At 46.3% G+C, this 20,032-nt stretch overlaps 1 protein-coding gene across 5 annotated transcripts in view; it reads left to right on the plus strand.

The window, feature by feature from the left end:
• slc45a3 (solute carrier family 45 member 3) overlaps positions 1 to 20,032 on the plus strand; it is a 176,276-nt gene that overhangs the window by 17,992 nt on the left and 138,252 nt on the right. Inside the window, exon 2 of one of the 5 annotated variants that reach the window (XM_059950127.1) lies at positions 19,544 to 19,721. The exons of the other annotated variants lie outside the window; for them this stretch is intronic. The gene's annotated coding sequence lies outside the window, so the exon portion shown is untranslated. The remainder of the gene's footprint in view (positions 1 to 19,543; positions 19,722 to 20,032) is intronic. 5 annotated transcript variants of the gene reach the window in all.

Here is a 20,032-nt window from a genome sequence, read left to right on the forward strand (position 1 = left end):
TTCACGTTTTTTTCTATTATTATTTATTGCCTTGTACTGTTGCCGCAAAGCCAACAAAATCACAAATATGCTGGTGATGATAAGGCTGATTCTTAAAGTTTACCATTTTCTAATCCTACAAGGCGTTCTCCAACTCTTTCACCCCCTGCAATACAGATCCCTTGGCGCACTCCACACATTTGTCACACAGTTGGGTGTGGGATTAGGTGGGTGGCCAAGACCTTGGGTGCGGGAGCAGATTAGCCAGTATGACCCTCTGCGGTAGATTCCTGACCCGGACAGACTGCAGCTTTTGCAATATTGCACTTTGGCGTTGGGACGAGGAAAGAAACTGGAACATTCATCACCTTCGTTGAAAGCATTCTGTCTGGATGCTTGGTATGGCAACTACTCTGCAGGTGACAGTTCTGGACACAGCTCGGTACATCATGGTCCAGCCTCCCCTCTATTGACGCTACAGCCTCGGTAAAGCAGTCAGCATAGTTAAAGTCAAAGTAAATTTCACTTTTGCAGTACGCATATGTCACCATATACAACCCTGATTCGTTTACCTGCGGGCATACTCAACAGGTCCTACCCACCACAGAAATATTCTCCCCTCTCCCCTCTCCCGTTGGGCAGAAGATACAAAAGCCTGAAATCACATACCACCAGGCTCGAAGACAGCTTTGACCCTACTGTTGTTAGACTATTAAATAGTTCCCTCATACGATAAATTGGACTCTGGACTTCGAGATGATCTTGCACCTCATTGTTGATCTGCGGTGCATTTCCTCTGTAGCTGTTACACTTTATTCTGCACTATGTTATTGTTTTGCCTGGTTCTACCTGTGTAATGATCTGATCTGTATGACCAGTATGCAAGAGAAGCTCTTCACTGAATCTCGGTACATGTGAAAATAAACCAGTTCTAATTCAGGAGAGTAGTGTGTGGGCCCTTTCTCACGTGTGGGAGAGATGGTTAACTGTACTGAGTCAGTTTGGTTACCTGGGGGAAAGCTCATCTGATGAACGTTGCAAATTTGAAATTGTTGGGGGTGTCCCTTTAGTGAGGGGTCTCTTGAGATTGGGGTGCTTTCAGTGAGTAATCTTGACCAAGAGGAAAGCAGAATACCTCTGTGTAGTGCATCTTCTGTCAAGTTTTGACACTTGAACGTTATTAGAACCATGTTGGTTGGAAGGATATGACCTGTAGCACTAGGGAATCGGGGACATTCCCGGGCATTTTGGTGTCTTGGTTCCGTTGGCTTATTGTATCCTTGCACTGGGAAATTTAAGTAGCCTTTTTTTTTGTAATGGTACTTGCGTGCTGATCCCAGAATGGATCCTCTGATATAACACCAAGGAATTTAAAGCTACCGATCCTCTGTACCTCCGATCCCCTAATGACAGACTGGCTTAATGGCAATAGCCAGATCTCATCCATTTCTGTCATTTTGACTACAGGATTAAATATTGGCCACAATATGTGGGATGGTACTGCTACCGCATTTGCAATAATGCAGTATGTTTTTAAGACTTCATGTAAACAGAAACTTCTCATAATCCATTGGCATGGTGCCAGGCTGCAAATGTTATTGGATACTTTTACTGGAGTGGTCATTGTTTAGAAAGGTTTGAATATTAATAGCGAGGTTCATTGTGCATCATTAGCATTTTAAAGATGCATACACCTTCCTCTGTCTACAGTGCCAAAGTGTTGACATATCATAGCAAATACTCCACTCCTTGCATTAGATATTGCAGAAGCTGATTGCAACAAGCTGTGAATCACTTGTGTTTTAATTTCCTGTGCACAGATGTGAGGATAACTTTAGTTATTTGCAAAGGACCGCTGTGGAGAGTGACAGTGCTGCTCCAAGTGACCCTTGACCAGATCCTGCAGCTGCTGCCAGTGAAATTGTTCATATCTTAATGGCAAACGAGATGTGTTGGGTTATAGTTCCAAAAGCCTCTCATTAGGATAATAGGTTCGAGTGGAAACCATTCCTAAATATACGTAAACACCAGAAAGTCTGCAGGGGCTGGAAATCCAAAGCAACACACATATACACAAAATGCTGGAGGATCTCAGCAGGTCAGGCAGCATCTATGGAAATGAATAAACCTTTCACCTCTTTCCACATGCCTATCACTTCTCCCCTAGGTCCCTTCCTCCTTCCCTTTCTCCTATGGTCCACTCTCCTGTCCTATCAGATTTTTTTCCTCCAGCCCTCAACCTTTCCCACTCTCCTGGCTTCACCTTCCAGCCATCCTGCTTCTCCTCCCTGCATCTTTTTGTTCTGGCGTCTTCCCCTTCCTTCTCACTGTGGATGGGTCTGACACACCAACCCCATAGGTGCTGGCTCCGGCATCTGAGTTCCTCCAGCATTTTGTGCCTCTTGCCTAAATATGCATTCTGCTATTTCTCTTTTAAAACTGATTTTAACACACCTTTGAAGTTAGCAACACTTGCACTCACACTTGTACTCACACTCACACATGCACACAGACACACACACAATGCTGGAGGAACTTGGCAAGTCAGGCACAGCATCTGTGGAAAAGAATAAATAGTTGACGTTTCAGACTGAGAACATTCATCCTGAGGTACAGTTCTGTTCAAAAGTCTAAGTCTCATATGTATATAGTTAGATGTCTAATGCTTTTGCACAGTACTGTAATAACGTTATGTATTGCACTGTACTGCTGCTGCAAAAAGAAACCACTTTCTTGACACACGTGAGTGATGATAAACCTGATTCCGATCTGGGTCTCTATTGTGAACTGAGAATGGGAAGAGGGCAGGGAGAGAGGAATCATGTTTGGGAAAAGGAGAAGGGAGCAGAAAACATCAGAGGGACATTCTGTAATGATCAATAAACCAATTGTTTGGAATCAAATGACCTCGCCTGCTGTCTCAGGGTTGGGCGTGCCTGCACCTACGCAAACCGCCACCACCCCCCTCAACCCACCTCCCCCCGGCTCCTGGCACTCCTCTGCCACCTGTCCCACACCCCTCCCGCATTGTTCCACCCTTGCCATTGCCCAAATCTTTTGCTCACACCAGATTTACATATTCGCTCTCTGCTCCACGTTGACAAATACTTTACTGTCTTTACTGGCAGCAGGTGCTGTATCTGGTCAAGGGTCACTTTAGTGATTTGCAAAGGACCGCTGTGGGAAGATGACTGTCATTTTCCACAGCAGTCCTTTGCAAATCAGTAAAGTTATCCTCAAGTCAGTGTGCAGGAAGTTAAAGTATAAGTGCTCAGCAGAAGTCTTAGGCACCCTAGCTATTTATATGTTCATAAGACTTCTGCAAAGCTCAGCCGAGCCAGCATGTTCCAACACCTAAAATGCTGGAGGAACTTGGCAAGTCAGGCAGCATCTCGGGAGAGGAATAAACAGTCGACATTTTAGGCCAAAAGAGTCAGAAACGTTCAACTCTACCAGACATTGACCTGCCTCGTCCTCCTCTTGTGTTAATAGAGAACCCAACCAACACATACTCCACTCTCCCCTCCTACCCCTCCTCACAGCCCCCCACCCTGCTCTCATGACTACACCCCTCCCACATCTGAAACCACCACGGTGGGCTTCACAGCTGAACAGGTGAGAAGACAGCTGAAACGTCTCCACCCAAGCAAGGCTGCAGGCCCGGATGGTGTCAGCCCCAGGGTGCTGAAAGCCAGTGAACCCAGCTTTGTGGAGTTCTTCACCATGTCTTCAACCTGACCTTGAGTCTCCAGAGGGTTCCTGTGCTGTGGAAGACATCCTGCCTCGTCCCTGTACTGAAGACGCCACGCCCAGTGGCTCCAATGACTACAGACCAGTGGCATTGACCTCCCACATCATGAAGACCCTGGAGAGACTTGTTCTAGAGCAGCTCTGGCCTATGGTTAGGCCACACTTAGACCCCCTCCAGTTCGTCTTTCAGCCCCGACTAGGAGTTGAGGATGCCACAGACCTGCTGAACTGTGTCTGTGCCCACCTGGACAAGCCGGCGAGCACTGTGAGGGTCATGTTTTTTGACTTCTCCAGAGCGTTCAACACCATCCGCCCTGCTCTGCTGGGTGAGAAGCTGACAGTGATGCAGGTGGATGCTTCCCTGGTGTCATGGATTATTGATTACCTGACTGGCAGACCACAGTACGTGCGCTTGCGACACTGTGTGTCTGACAGAGTGGACAGCAGCACTGGGGCTCCACAGGGGACTGTCCTGTCTCCCTTTCTCTTCACCATCTACACCTCGAACTTCAACTACTGCACAGAGTCTTGCCATCTTCAGAAGTTTTCTGATGACTCTGCCATAGTTGGATGCATCAGCAAGGGAGATGAGGCTGAGTACAGGGCTACGGTGGGAAACTTTGTCACATGGTGCAAGCAGAATCATCTGCAGCTTAATGTGAAAAAGACTAAGGAGCTGGTGGTGGACCTGAGGAGGGCTAAGGCACCGGTGACCCCTGTTTCCATCCAAGGGGTCAGTGTGGACATGGTGGAGGATTACAAATACCTGGGGATACGAATTGACAATAAACTGGACTGGTCAAAGAACACTGAGGCTGTCTACAAGAAGGGTCAGAGCTGTCTCTATTTCCTGAGGAGACTGAGGTCCTTTAACATCTGCCGGAAAATGCTAAGGATGTTCTCTGAGTCTGTGGTGGCCAGTGCTATCATGTTTGCTGTTGTGTGCTGGGGCAGCAGGCTGAGTGTAGCAGACACCAACAGAATCAACAAACTCATTTGTAAGGCCAGTGATGTTGTGGGGGTGGAACTGGACTCGCTGACGGTGGTGTCTGAAAAGAGGATGCTGTCCAAGTTGCATGCCATCTTGGACAATGACTCCCATCCACTCCATAATGTACTGGTTAGGCAAAGGAGTACCATCAGCCAGAGACTCATTCCACCGAGATGTAACACTGAGCGTCATAGGAAGTCATTCCTGCCTGTGGCCATCAAACTTTACAACTCCTCCCTCGGAGTGTCAGACACCCTGAGCCAATTGTCTTCATTAATCCTTTTCGCTCCTTATGGGGCATAGGGCCTCAACAAAAGTCCTCGACATCCTGCGATCTCCAGCAGATGTTTTTGCAGTCTCCCAAGTTTGGCCGGCGGCTCTCAGTTCATCCGAAAGCCTACGCATCCAGGTTTGCTTTGGGCGACCTCTTCTTCTCTTCCCTTCTGAATTCCATTCGAGTGATTGTCGAGTGACATTCGACTGGCTCTTCCTCAAGGTGTGGCCGACCCATCTCCACTTCCTCCTCCTTATCTGGAATACAATGGGCTCTTGGTTTGCTCTCTTCCATAGGTCTAGGTTTGACACTCTGTCATACCACTTGAGGCGGAGGATCTGCCAGAGGCATTTGTTGAGAAAGGTCTGAATCTTGTTGCAGCTGGTGTTAGTGATTCTCCATGTTTCGGATCCATATAGCAGGATGGCTTTCACATTGGAGCTGAATATACGGAGCTTAGTTTTGACAGAGATGGCCGTAGATCTCCAAACAGGTCACAGGGTTGTGAAGGCATGTTGGGCTTTTCCGATCCTTGCTCTGACGTCCTCCTCTGTACCTCCTGATTTACTGATTTTGCTTCCGAGGTAGGTGAATTTGTCTACATCTTCAACTATTTGTCCTTCAATCCGTAATGGCTCCTGTTGTTTGTTATTAATGTGTAGAACTTTGGTCTTCTCCTGACTGATCTTAAGGCCTACTCACTGTGAGGTCTCTCCCAAGGAATCTACTTTCTTCTGCATATCTTGAAGCTGGTGTGAGAGAAGAGCGAGATCATCTGCAAATGCCAGGTCTTCCAATTTCCCTGTTAACGTCCACTGGATGCCTCTCTCTGAGCCAGCATAGGCTGTTCTTGTAGCCCAGTCGAGTACCACAAGAAAAAGTAGAGGCGACGGCAGGCATCCCTGCCTGACTCCAGTAGTGACCAGGAACTCTTCGGACAGTCTCCCATCGTGGATGACCCTGCCTGAGAAGTCATCATAAAGCTGCTTGATGATATTCTCCATCTCTTCCGGTACACCATAGTATTGTAAGATGCTCCACTATGACTTTCTGTCCAGGCTGTCAAATGCCTTCTGAAAATCAATAAAACACACATATAGTGGAGTTTGCCATTCTATTGTCTGCTCCACAATGACTCTAAGTGTAGCTATCTGGTCAATGCATGATCTCTCTTTCCTGAACCCTGCCTGCTCATCTCTAAGTCTCTGGTCAATGGCGTCTTTCATCCGCTCCAAGATGACCCTGGTGAGAACCTTGCTAGGAATGGACAACAAGGTGATCCTCCTCCACTTGCCACGCAGTGAAAGATCTCCTGATTTTGGCAGCTTCACAAGGAGGCCCTTCTTCCAATCTGATGGGATCTCTCCTGTTCTCCATATCAAATTCAGCAGTATATGCAAATGGTCCACCATAACCTCTCCACCCTCTTTCAATGCTTCTGCAGGAATGTTGTCTTCTCCAGCAGCCTTGCCGTTCTTTAGGCTTTTCAGGGCTTTTTGAATTTCTTGCTTGGTGATTTCACCTATATTGATGTTGAGTGGGTCTCCAGGCTCCAGGTCAGGTGGGTTCTGTGGTGGTGGTCTATTCAATACTTCCTGGAAGTGTTCCTTCCATCTCGCCAGCTGATCTTCAACCGAATGAGCAAATGGCCTGTCTTGTCTTTGACAGGTCTGTTGAAATTGCTTTTCTTCCCTCTCAAAAGTTTAGTTGTCTTGTAGAGTGCTTTGAGGTCCCCTTTACTGGCCGCTGTTTCTGCTTGCTCTGCTATTTCATTGAAGTATGACCTCTTGTCCTTTCTGAGCTGTTTCTTCACCTCCTTGGCCATCACGCTGTACCTGTTGGCAGCGATTTGTTTCTGTTGCCGGGTTCTGGCCCGATTCAACTCCTGTTTGAGCTTTTTCCTCTCCTCCACCTTCTGCCACGTCTCGTCCCTGATCCAAGGTTTACTGTTGACTGGTTGTCTTCCCAGTACTTCTTCGCAGGCTCCTACAGTGGCCTGCTTGAAGGTAATCCAGACATGTTCCGCTGTTCTCTCATCTTGTTCCTCTATTTGAAGAGCCCCAAAGCGGTTTTGCAAGGCGATGTGGAAATCTTTCTTGTTCTCTTCCGTCTGTAGTTTTCTAACATCAAACCTTATTCGCGTGGTCTGTTGCTTCTTCCTGGCTGACAGCTTCATCTTCAGCTTTGCAACAACCAAATGGTGGTTAGATCCAATATCTGCTCCTCTTTTGGCTCTCACATCTTGCAATGAACTTCTCCAGTGCTGGTGGACTATGACGTGATCAATCTGGTTCTCTGTTTGACGGTCAGGCGAGACCCAGGTTATCTTGTGGCAGCATTGGTGGGGAAAGAGGGTACCTCCAATGGTCAGTTCGTTGAAGGCACAGAAGTTGGTAAGGAGTTCTCCATTTTCATTCATGTTCCCCAAACCATTCTGGCCCATCACTCTCTCCCTGCCAGTGTTATCGCTGCCTACTTTGGCATTCAGATCTCCCATGACGATCAACATATCTTGCTTAGGTACCTTTCCAACTACTGCTTGAAGCTGGGTGTAGAAGAGATCTTTTTCTTCTTCCTGTGCGTTGTTAGTTGGGGCGTAGCACAGGATAATGGATACCTTCTGGAGTCTGGACTCAAACCTGGCTGTGATGATACGGAGCCAATAGGCTGGTCCTGGACTGATTTCCACTTGGCATGATTAACTTATTATTATTTAATTATTTATAGTTTTATATTTCTATATTTCTACACTATTCTTGGTTGGTGCGGCTGTAATGAAACCTAATTTCCCTCGGGATCAATAAAGTATGTATGTATGTATGCCTGTGCTCCTTCGTTGAATATCGAGAGCCGGCTACACAGGTAGAACGCACGAGCTGTGTAGTAACCCAAGTGTGCCTTACTCTGAGGTGTCACTTACTGTTCCGTGGCCTGGCAATAAAAGCCATCTTTGACTCTGGCTCCTTAGTTCTGCACACCTCTACTTTGTATTCCTTCAGAAAGCAGTCTTATGCCAATATTCTTCACAGCTGTGATGTTGTCTCACCCACTGTGTTCTTCCGAAACATCGTGTTGGCAAAATGACCTCTGCTTTTGGCCAGCAAAGTAAGGAGAGGGAGGCCAGAGTTGATGAGGACATTGGAGAGGCTGGTGCTGTACCGGCGCTCTCTGTATGTTAATGGAATAACGTGCGGAGTTTGGAAGGGGATGAGAATAGTGGCGCAGATTGAGGAGATGAAGCAAAATGTTGCACTTAATTCCTTGTTCGACTTTACACCTTGTGCATTTGACGGACAGATTATGAAAGAACAAGGAGTTGAAGGCGGAAAGGGTGGTATGTAAATTTTAGATTTGAATACTGTTGAATAGGCATGCAAATGTCTGTGTACATTGAGTTTCATATGCGATTTTCAGACAGTTACCGGATTAAGTTCAAGTTCAATGGCATTCAACCTCACACAAAACAGAACCAAGTTCCTCTGAGAAAGTGGTACATACATTGCAAAAAATAATATTAACACAACGTGCTGGCTGTCCATCATGTCCACTGATGTCAGGAAACCTTCACAGGAGCGTTTTTTAAGTGAAAAAACCATTGCACCGGGGCAGTTCCACTCCCTCCATCTCTGAAGTCCAGGTCCAGGGGTGTGAGCAAGCATCACATACTTGGATCTTCCTCGGTTACAGTGGATGACCTCTGTGCCTTGTCCAGCCCTTCGCTCTGCACGGAGCGTTGCAGGACCTCCTTCCTGGCCACATGATCTCGCCAGAGTAAGTCGGCCAGAGCTGGCTTCACAGGCATATCCCCACCTCACCAGGAAATCAGGCCCACCGGCTACCCTCACCTGGTTTTAGCCCACCTGTCGAAGCGATGTGGCCTCTGCCGCATGCGAGCAGCTACTTGGAGCCACAGGTGAGAGCAGAGTGCCTGCTAGGGACCAAAAGCGGAGTGGATGGGAAAAGCCCCTTCACCAGAGGTGCTACCCCTATTCACACATGAGGTCTTCCTTTGATTCTGTTATGGATTTATTAAGCGTGCCCTCAAGGAGATGAACCTCAGGGTTGTAAATGGTGACGAAAGCTTTGAAGTTTCATCTTTAACAGATAATAAAAAAATTCTATAGATGTACAAGTTGACAAAGTGCAGATACAACATATAGTTAAATATACAACAGTATTGTGCTACTGGCAGTGTCATAAATAATCTGTACTGGATGGTGCCAGAGTGTTCAGAGTGCTCAGCCTGGGGTTGGGGATGAACTGACTACCCAGCCCAGCACTGCTTGTTCTTAAGGCTGATTTATACTTGTGCGTCGCATCTACACCATAGGTGTGGCGTCCCCTACGCAGTAGGGTGATGTGCATCCCTCCAGGAAAGTCACTCACGCGTCATAGTGATGCAGACAGCAACAACTGTGATTGGTCCGCCTGGTAGCATCGCATTTCCTCCTACACATTTCCGGTTGCTGCTTCTCCGCCATGTCTGTACACCGATGCAAAATAGGTGAACCAAATCGTCAGATCTGCCTGCCGACATGCAAAAAATGTTTGAAATGCACTTCCTCGTCCACGTCTGTCACGAAGAAACTCAACACCGTGGCATAGAAACCCTACCGCCAACTAGCGTTTTGGCGCACACCAATGCGTGCTCGCTATGGAGCAGAGCGATGCAGAAGTGAAAATCAGGGCTATGGCGTAGGCTGCGGCGTAGCCCATACGCACAAGTATAAATCGGCCTTTAGACTGTGATGCCCTCTGCCTGATGGTAAGAAGTGAAAGGGATTGCGTGATGGATAGGAATGAGAGGCTGTCTCCTTCTTCGCTCCCCTTCATTGTAAGCATCTTTGTATGTCTCATGACAACGCTGCGTCAATGTAGATCACATGGAGGGAGGGAGGCATTTATTTGGGAGCTTGCTGTGTATTTTTCCCCTCCCATGGGCATTAGAGGAGTATTCCAGAGAACTAAGTCAGACCAGTCTCTTAAAGTGAACTCTAGCTCAGTGTCGGTGGTTGTGAATTATTCATTATGTTTCCAGCTGTTACATTACCCTGCAGGTCAAATTGGGTGACACTCATTGGGCCTGTTACCGTGCTGTATCTCTAACTCTAACGTATAAAAACATCTTATCCCACTAAAACTTGCACCTTTTAAGTACATGTCCTGTCCACCTTAACGATGTCTAACTTAAGTACATCTTATACATATGAATGAGCACTCAGTTTCAGGTGTCTTGTCGCTAAGTTTGTGTTGTCATAGCAACACATAACCTTATAACCAGAGGTCATGGGTTAAGGGTGAAAGGTGAAATGTTTAAGGGGAACATGAGGGGAAACTTCTTCACTCAGAGAGTGGTGAGAGTGTGGAACGAGCTGTCAGCAGAAGTGGTGGATGTGGGTTCGATCTCAATGTTTGAGAGAAGTTTGGATACATAAGTGGATGTTACCAGTATGGAGGACTATGGATGCATGTCAGTGGAAGTAGGCTGTTGAAATGGTTTGGCATAGACTAGATGGGCTGAAAGGCCTGTTTCTGTACTGTAGTGTTTTATGGCTCCATATAAAGTGTATAAATGCCATGAAGACTAGCTCTTTGCAGCAGCCAGCACAGTTCCACACGAGGACAAGCGTAAGTTAACATACGAATATTAATTTTAGTTTGAGCTAAGTTTGGGAGCGAGGCAAGGCAGCTGGCTGCACTGGGGCTGTACATCTCGTGGGGTGTGGAAGCTCTGCGGCTGCCACGTTCTTGACTCGTCAAGGGTTGGTGGTAAAGAACGTGTTAGTCGTGTGGAACCCTACTGTTACCCAAGGGCAACGTGTGAGGTATTAAGTGAGCTTTGCTATTCTTTCCACCCAGTGTTTGTCTGTGTTGAATATTCACCACATTTCACCTATTTTACTAATTTATGAATATTCCTCTGCAATTAGTTGCAACCTTCCTATATTTGTGCCACCCCATTCCAGATCTGGACCATGCTCAATTTAGGAAATGTTTTCCCTGTGAACAGTAGCGAAAGTGGGAGATGAACGTTTGTTCTAGGAATTATTTTTGAAATTATACTCCTATGAGCTATCCTGACTGATTGTGTTGTGGTTGGGTCTGGCAGTTTGAATGTGCAGGAATGTTGGAAGCTGCAGACAGTAGTGCGCTGTGTCCTATCCCATCATTGACACATCCCTCCACAGCATTGCCGGCATCTGCAGGAGACACTGCCTCAAGAAGCCATTTTGTTTCACAGCTGCATCAGGCAAGGGGGACAGAAGCCCGAAACCCGACACCACCAGGTTCAAGAACTTCCCTGTGACCGTGTGGTTTTCCTCCCATAGTCCAAAGATACAACACGTGGTAGATTAATTGGTCATTGTAAATTGTCCCATGATTAGGCTAGATTACTGGGTGGCTCAATTTGAAGGGCCTTTTCTGTTCTGTATCTCAATAAGTCAATAAACAAATAAATAAAAACAGATGAACAGCTGCTTCCCTTTAATGATTTGGTTTTTGGAGCAACAAGGAAAGTTCTAATCACTACAGTTTAGTAGCACTACGGCTGCTTTGATCATTTAGCACTAAAATGGACTCTTTGTTGCTGCAATTATGTTCTTTCTTGTAAAAGATGTGTATACTTTATGTTTAATTCTTGTTTTTCTTGTCAACGCTGATTATATATTGCTATGTTTAAAGTTTGAAGTAAATTTATTATGAGTCATGTATGTCACCATTTACAACGCTGATGTTCATTTTCTTGCGGGCATCCTCAATAAATCCATAATAGAATAATAACCATAACAGAATCAGTAAAAGACCACGCCGTCTTGGTTCCTGTGCCTGTGATGTGCTGCAAGTAAGTTTTTCATTCCGCCTGTGCAGATGAAATACACTTGACTTTGGATCTTCAGAACCCTTGCATTTGCTGGTGGTGATGGGTTTTGCAATCCGGATGGTGGTGATGGGTTTTGCAATCCGGATGGTGGTGATGGGTTTTGCAATCCGGATTAGAGTAGAGGACTATTGTGTGATGGATATATGGTCTGTACTGAAGTTCGATGTTCATAAGCTGGGGAGGACCTTACTTGGAAGGTGAATCTGAATCTGAAAGTTTAATTGCGGTAGAGGAATGGGGGGGACCCAGCGAATAAGTAATCTTACCACTAAAAGTTAATCCACGGGTTAATAATGCCATGGTTGAAAGAACCAATAATCCAAGAATGCTTATAATTACACTTAAGTAGTACCGGGGTCCAGAAGAACTAGTTGCAAGAAATATTATTTTAATTAGAGATACAGCTCAGTAAAGGGGCGGCTCCAGCCCTACGAGCTCATGTCACCCAATTACAGCCATGTGACCAATTAACCAACCAACCCGTAGGTCTTTTGGAATGTGGGAGGAAACCAGAGCACCAGGAGGAAACCCACACCATCGGGGTGGACGTACCAACTCCTTACAGGGAGTCGAACCCAAGCCCATACTGTCCTGGGGAGAACATACAAACTCCCTTACAGGGAATTATACTCCGGTTGCTGGTGCTGCAATAGTATTACATTAACCACAACACTAATGTGCCACTCCCAAGCACGTTGCAATAGCTAGATAATTGCTGCATTCCAGTGTTCATCTCCCTGGTAAGCAGCTCTGCAGAAACCACTTCAAAAGCCATCAAAGCCAGCCGAAGAGCACAGGAGTATAATTTTCCATCCAAGCACTATAAATGGCTTTGCATTAGATGGAAACTTGTGGTAATCCATTGCAGTCACTAACTACCTCTTAGAACGCAAGTGGGTAAGTCTGTACCAACAGTGTGTCTGATCTGCTGCTACCTGATGGTTTCTGTTCGTAAGAACAATACGTGGCAAAAGAAAACACATTTTATTTCCTTTTTGACAAAGTCAACTTTGTGCATAGACGTTACTAAAAATAACTTGGATGACTAAATTTCACTATGTTGTAGGAATATTATTTCTGGATTGGGGTTTTCCAGGCAACAGATAGAATAATCTCACAATTGTTCTCCACAATGGAGAGAATTTGGGTGGTAAATGAACAGTGAACGTGTTTACTTTCTGTTGAATAAAAGCCAGTTCCTCAGGCTGATACAAAAATATCGGTTGTCAAATCTCAACCTGAAACGTCGACCGTCTTCTTGCCTCCACGGACGTTGCTTGGGCTCTCCCAGCAATCGGTGTTAAGCACGCTCCCGATTCCAGTGTCTGCAGTCGCCTGGGTCTCACCAGACCTCAGCTCGAGGAACAGAACTGAATTTAAGATGCAAACACGAGGAAATCTGCAGATGCTGGAAATTCAAATGACAACACACACAAAATGCTGGTGGAACACAGCAGACCAGACAGCATCTATAGGGAGAAGCGTTGTCGACGTTTCGGGCCGGGACCCTTCGTCAGGACTAACCAAAAGGAAAGATAGTAAGAGATTTGAAAGTAGAGGGGGGAGGGGGAAATGCAAAATGATAGGAGAAGACCGGAGGGGGTGGGATGAAGCTAAGAGCTGAAAAGGTGATTAGCGAAAGTGATACAGAGCTGGAGAAGGGAAAGGATCATGGGACGGGAGGCCTCAGGAGAAAGAAAGGCGATCCTGCTTTTTCTGGCGGACCGAGCGTAGGTGTTCCACGAAATGGTCTCCCAGTCTGCGTCGGGTATCGCCAATATATAAAAGGCCACATTGGGAGTGCCATGGATAGACATATCAGAATGGGAATGGGGGCACTCGTCCCCCCCATTCCTTCCCACCGATCTCCCTCCTGGCACTTATCCTTGTAAACGGAACAAGTGCTACACCTGCCCTTACACTTCCTCCCTCACCACCATTCAGGGCCCCGGACAGTCCTTCCAGGTGAGAGTTGAGGTGACACTTCACCTGTGAGTCGGCTGGTGTGGTATACTGTGTCCGGTGCTCCCGGTGTGGCCTTTTATATATTGGTGAGACCCGACGCAGACTGGGAGACCGTTTTGCGGAACACCTACGCTCGGTCTGCCAGAAAAAGCAGGATCTCCCAGCGGCCACACATTTTAATTCCACGTCCCATTCCCATTCTGATATGTCTATCCATGGCCTCCTCTACTGTCAAAATGAATCCAAACTCAGGTTGGAGGAACAACACCTTATATACCGGCTGGGTAGCCTCCAACCTGATGGCATGAACATTGACTTCTCTAACTTCTGTTAATGCCCCTCCTCCCCTTCTTGCCCCATCCCTGACATATTTAGTTGTTTGTCTGTTCTCCATCTCCCTCTGGTGCTCCCCCCCTCCTTTCTTTCTCCTGAGGCCTCCCGTCCCATGATCCTTTCCCTTCTCCAGCTCTGTATCACTTTCGCCAATCACCTTTCCAGCTCTTAGCTTCATCCCACCCCCTCCAGTCTTCTCCTATCAATTCGCATTTCCCCCTCCCCCCTCTACTTTCAAATCTCTTACTATCTTTCCTTTCGGTTCGTCCTGACGAAGGGTCCTGGCCCGAAACGTCGACAGTGCTTCTCCCTATAGATGCTGCCTGGCCTGCTGTGTTGTGTGTTGTTGTTTGAGTTTAAGATGGTCACTCAGCTCTCTATCCTTTCCGTCTTGGTTTAATTACACTGAAGTGTCATTCCAAAATCCAACTGTGAGGGAAGTGTATTCTCTGCTTCCTTAATGACTGGCGTTACTGGACACAAAGAACAAGCCTGTGCATGTCTGAATGATTCCAGATAAAAGGCTGTTCGATGTATGTCTTCCTTTGTGGGAATATATACTTTATCTTACTGCATCGCATTCTACTTCTTTCAAGCTGTACCCTGTCAGCACCAGTTCTACCTGCCCATCAGCAGTTCAATCTGAAGCATTAACTGTTCCTCCTTCCCCAGAGGAAATACGAGGATTTTCCATCTTATTTCAGATTTCCAGCAATTTTTATTTTCGTTACCCTTGATTGCTGGCTTCTGTGAGTTCGGTGTCGTATTAGTTTTCCTGATCTGCTCCGGTTCAGAATCAGCATCGGGTTTAATATCACTGGCATATGTCATGAAATTTGTGCCTTTGCAGCAGCAGTACCATGCAGTTTTTTAAAAAAAGTAGTGAGGTAGCGTTCATGGGTTCAATGTCCATTCAAAAACGGAATGGCTGAGGGGAAAAAGCTCTTCCTGAATTGTTGAGTGTGTGTGTGTGCCTCATCTGTAATGGTAGCAATGAGAAGAGGGCATGCCCTGGGTGATGGAGGTCCTGAATGATAGATGCAGCCATTTTTCAGTCTTCCATCATTAAGGTCATTGATCTGAAACATTAACTCTATTTCTGCCTCCACAGATGCTGCCTGACCTGTTAAGCATTTTGTGGCGACCCATTTCCTGGCGCATCCGAACCGACTCACAATTAGATAGCCTACGGGGGTTTGCGAGCACAGAGCTTTGGAGCCTCTGCGCCACGGGGGGCCGGTTGAGGGAGGCTTAAAAGTGAGGCTGAAGTTTTCGAATAAAGTTTTTTCCTTCGACTGCAGTTACCGACTCCGTGTCGTAATTTTAGCGCTGCGTGTAGCACACCGCTACAATTTACTGCATTTTCTGTTTTTAGTTCAGACTTTTGGCATCTGCGGTGGTTGCTTTTTCAGGTTTTTCTCTTGACCATTCCCCTGGCATGACCTGCTAGGCCCTTGGAAGAATCTCGGCTTCTCCTCATCAAATCCACAGCAATTTTAATCTGGAACTTTTCACCGGATACGATGCAAAGCTTTCAGCTTTTGTGTCGCAGTTACTCCCGTGGCTTTAACCCATTCCCTTCTCTAACCTCTCACTTCCTTATTGCTATTTTGCCATTTCAGTTACATAATATTGTGAACCAGATTTCTTCTTAAAGATAAAGATTTTATTGTACATTGTTTGTCACGTGTACATCAAGCCATCCGGTAAAACGTATTGTTTTGTATGAGTGACCGACACAGTCTAGCGATGAGTTGAGGGCAGCCTGCAAGTGTGACCGCTCTCTTCGGGCACCAACATAGCATGCCCACAACTGACTATCCCTAACCGTACATTTTTGCAGCTGCTCCCCACCCTGCAGACAGCCTTTTCCACCCGTTCCCGTCTGGAAACTGCTGTAGGGCTATTAAAAAAGAAACTTACTTACATTCTTCCCCCAGGTAGTTAATCAGATTAGTCATTCTAGTTAATCCCTCCATCCCCTCTATCTATCACCCCCATCACTGCAGAGCAGTGTAGATGCTGTAACCCTATCAGCCAACCCATGGGAGATTGGGGCAGAGAGGAAAATGGTGAAATGATGAAATGGCAGAGCAGACTTGATGGGCCAAATGGCCTAATTCTGCCCCTATATTTTATGGTCACAGTCTAAGCCACTTTTTATGATGCTGTCTGCATTGTAAATACATGCTGGTATTTATGCACATTTTATTCCACATCTGTGATTTAACCTTCTAACTTTGTTTTGTATATAATACTTAATTCTTTATAACTGTTGAATGTTGCGCCCTGGCCAACACATCAGATCAAATTCTGAAGACGTGTAAATGTGTATGGGGAATAAAGTTGATGTTTGATCAGCATTACAGTGTCACGGTGGGATTTCACGACTTGTTGCAGTTGCCGGCTGACGTCTGTGGGTTGACCGATACGTTTTGCCACCCAGAACGCGGTGATGATGCTCCACTCCACTTGCCTTATTGAGATGTGAACGCTACTGTCGGGGAGGGTGAGTTCTGAGTAGCTGCGGGTCAGTGGACTGTGTTTTCAGTGACCCGTGGTGAATGATCCAGTTCTCTGAAGGCCGCTTCCTCCTTTGACCTGGTTTCCACATCAACTCTCAGAGATTCCTTTGTTTGCTGTCAAGTACTTCAGACTGTCTCATCCACTGTGACGGCCTTTCTTCCCCTGTCTGCTGAATGTGACCTGTGTTCTCAAGGGCTCTGACACTACAGATCATAAACTTGCCCTTTTAGACCCTTCCTCAGGTCATTACTTTGGTGTTCTGACACACACTCTCAGGGTCATTCAATGGGATGTTTTCAGTGTCACAAGCATTTGAACCTTGTGATTTATATTCCTGACATACTCACTTCAATGATGAGGTTGTTGAAGATTTAATTTGAAGTATCATTAACTATATTGGCCCACCAAATCATTGACACCAATTACATTTTATTTCCCCCACATTCTCAGCTTCTCCACCCACTCACTAGGAGTGATTTAAGGGAGCCAATTAACCTACTGGAGTGACTGTGTGGAGATACGTCTCTGGAGGTGTAAAGTGCTCCTTCCCTCTGCTAGCCTGCAGGTCACTCTCGGGCAAGGTGTACCTCCAGCTTAGCCCCCCCCCCCCCCCACCCCTCACCGAGGAGGGTCACATGAAGCCATGGAGCAGGTGGTGGAAGGTCGTTTGAGTGGCTGGTGCACATCACATGTCCTGGTTATGCAACCACTGACACCAGGCGGGGCAGTCTCTGAAGGGTATTGATAATGGCTGAGGTCACCCGTCTTGTAAAGGCTCTGCCCAGAAGAAGTCAATGGCAAACCTCTTCTGTGGAAATATCTTTCCAAGTACAATCTTGGTCATGGAAGGACCATGATTACTCACGTTATATGACACCACATATAATGAATGAACACATTAAACTACTAGTCCACACACATTTGGGAAGTTATTATCGGTTATTATCAAAGTTGACCTTATTATCTTGTGCACTAGTACATGTTTGCACAGATGAAATAAAAAACTTTATTTTATTTAGCGCTACAGTGCACAACAGGCCCTTTTGGCCCAACAAGCCACACCGCCTCACAACCCACCTATTTAACCGTGGCCTCCTCACAGGACAATTTACAATGGCCAATTAACCTACTAACCGGTCCGTCTTTGGACTGCGGGAGGAAACCGGAGCACTCGGAGGAAACACACGTGCTTATGGGAAAGGCGTACAAACTTCTTGCAGACTGTGTTGGGATTGAACTCAGCGCCCCGAACCGTAGTAGCAATCACGCTGACCACTATACTACTGTGGCGTCTTACTTGCAGCAGGGATGAAGCAAGAAGCTGGGAGGGGATAGGTAGAAGAGGTAATGGGCTGAAGAAGGAGGAATCTGATAGGTGAGAGCAGTGGACCATGGGCAAAAGGGAAGGAGGAGGGACACCAGAGGGAGGTGAAGGGCAGGTGAGGAGAAGAGAAGGGGTGAGAGGGGAGCCAGAATGGGGAATGGAAATAAGTGAAGGCAGGGGGGTGGAGGAGGTAATGGAAGTGTAGAAATCAATGTTCATGTCGTCAGGTTGGAAGCTACCTATATATTTGACTGTCAGTAGCTCAGACTCTTGACAATAAGGGAACAGTAATAACTCTGGCAATTACTGCCCATTTCTAAGTTGCCCTTGAGAGTGTGGTAGAGTACTGCTGTCTTGAAACGCGGACAGGTAATATCCTAAATAAAATAAGGTGACTTTTCGAAGCACGATCAGGCAAATTACTGGCACTTGGAGAAATAACCTGTTCAGCAAGTAATGGAACAAAATTGACGACGTCAGTATGGATTTGAAGAAGGCTTTTTTTATATGTCGGCAAGAAAACTAATCCCGGGTGACATATCCATAATTTGATAATAAATTTACTTCTAACTTTGAAGAAGAGAATTTGTAAGTTCTGGATATTCCTTGAAGCGGCAATTAAATTAATTTCATTGCGAAGTTTGAATAAAAAGTTAGGGGATGCAATGGGGATCTGTCACAACCAGGAGTCGGTCAGTATGTGGACTATATTTTTTTCAGTGTCACCTCGTGGGTATGTGGTGTTCCTTGGGTTGTTTAATTTTATGCGTCATTGTTTGTCTCTGCACTCGCGGGTTTCACTTTGTTTTGCCGGTATCTCATTTGGGATCATAGGGATTCTTCGGCCCTCTCTGTGTTAATCTTATTCAATTTGGAATAGTTTCAATTAGCACGGGATTTGCAAAGTTGTGCATTGTACTTGTTGTCTTTTGGGGATTAATTGCTTCGCCTGGACACCTGTGTTGTCTGACTGGCACTGATTCCTGTGTGCTCCGGGGTGTATTTTACTTGGTGCATGCCAACCCCTCTTTGCCCAGTCACTGTGGGTCTTGTCTGGTGATTCTCGGACCGAGTTCATGAGTGATTTCAGGTCTTCAGGATTCTGTATGGCTTGCTTAAGTTCTTGGTAGTTCTGCTGTTAATTTCTGTAACGAAACAAATGAGGTGGTTGAATTACTGGAGCTTCTGGGATTCCTGAGCTTGAGTTTGCTAGTGACTCTTGCAGGAGCACAACCTGGCAGGGTACAGAAGAGTTGAGGTAAGAGGGAAAGTAGGTGGGTGTGGCCCCCACCTCCTTCCTATTATTCCATGGTCTACTGTCCTTTGGGATTCCTTCTTCTTTAGCCCTTGACCTCGTTCATCCATCACCATCTATTTCTCACATCATTCCCCTTCATCTTCCATTTTCCACCTGACGACCTTTCCTGTCTCACTTGGACTCAGCTTTTACCTGTCAGCCTGTGCGCCACGCCCCTGCCACTGCTTCTTTTATTCTGGATTCTGCTCTCTTCCTTCCAGCCCCGTGGAAAGGTCGTGGCTCAAAACACCGACTCTTCATTTCCCGCCATTGATGCTGACTTGCTGAGTAACTCCGACGTTTTGCGTGTGTGTTTGTTGCTCAAGATTTCCAACAGCTGCAGAATCTCTTGCGTCAACGTAGAATCGACCTTGTCACTTGCTACACATACTCGCGATGGTGGGTATGTTCCTTAAAGGGAAATGAACAGTTTTGCACTAATGTAACACTGAACTACTCTGAGATTTTTGAGGCTGGGCTAGCAGGTTAAAGAGGGGAAGATGACCAGATTTGGTCAAATGCATGCAGTGGAAAGATACATTGGTGTTCAGACACTTGCTCATGGAGGGATTTGAACTGAGATCTTCAAAGGGGTACCTTTTTTTTGAAGACCAATCACTCCCTCTGAAACAGAATTATGAGGGGTATAGGTAGGGTAAATGCAAGCAGGCTTTTTCCACTGAGGTTGGGCATGACCAGAACTAGAGGTC

The sequence above is a fragment of the Hypanus sabinus genome, chromosome 25 (genome assembly GCF_030144855.1).
Source record: "Hypanus sabinus isolate sHypSab1 chromosome 25, sHypSab1.hap1, whole genome shotgun sequence".
NCBI classification, from domain to species: Eukaryota; Metazoa; Chordata; class Chondrichthyes; order Myliobatiformes; family Dasyatidae; genus Hypanus; species Hypanus sabinus.